This window comes from Maylandia zebra, linkage group LG9 (genome assembly GCF_041146795.1).
Source record: "Maylandia zebra isolate NMK-2024a linkage group LG9, Mzebra_GT3a, whole genome shotgun sequence".
NCBI classification, from domain to species: Eukaryota; Metazoa; Chordata; class Actinopteri; order Cichliformes; family Cichlidae; genus Maylandia; species Maylandia zebra.
In genome coordinates, this window is record NC_135175.1 from 5,462,531 (window position 1) to 5,463,519 (window position 989).

The following is a 989-nucleotide window of genomic DNA, read 5'->3' on the forward strand; positions in this document are numbered from 1 at the left end:
ACAGTATAAACTGAAAATGAAATGAGGCACTTTGCTGTTTCCAATCAACCTTTTGATCAAAGTTCTTCTTCCCTCAGTGCAACTGGAACGACCCATTTTACTCACTGAGCAAAGGGCTAAAACCAGCAGGTACAGCATCTGCTGCCTTCCTTTCTTAAATAAAGGCCATAACTGACACCCATTTCTTCACAGATTGAATGACCTCCCTAACTTAGCTCCACACTGCTATTAATTTGAATACATCCCCAATTAGCAGCATGCATGCCATGTGCGTTAAGTCTGTTGGTTGGCTATTACTCTGCTACACCTAGTCATGAATTTGTTCCCATGTTGTTTCATCATTTCTGCCAAAATCAGTGCTTAAACACATTAGTAATGTTAAACTGCTATAATTTTGCACATAACTGTACATATAAAAGATGGGCAACCACTGTGCAATCACTAGGGTTTTCCCTACATTTCCTACCCTCCACAGGAAATGCTCTCAGCTGTAGGCCACTCTCCTGGTGCCTTTATAAGTAGTGTATTATAAGGTTGCCAACACATGTGACACACATCTTTGTGTTGTGTCAGACTCTACATTTGAGCATTAGCACAGGCCTGTGGTACATAGCCGATTATTAGAGACAGGTTGATCATATTGAATCATTAATTAATGGCAGGACTTCTTTGAGCATTCTTGCAGGAACGGGGTCTAAAAGACACGTTGATGGTTTGGAGGAATTACTGAAGTTAACTCAGAAAGATCAATTGGAGAAAAAGACAAAAGAAAAAATGAATATCAATGGTACTGAAAGTAGCTGTAGATAATGTTACATCTGTGAGATGATTGAGCATTTTTTTCTCTAATGGTTAAAAATTATTCGTGAAAAAGTTCATGAAGTCATTACTAGCTAAAGTGTAATGTAAATTTCTCCCTTTATCAGATCCAAAATATATATACATATATATGACTAAATGTGTAAAAAAACCAAGGAAAATTTTAAAAA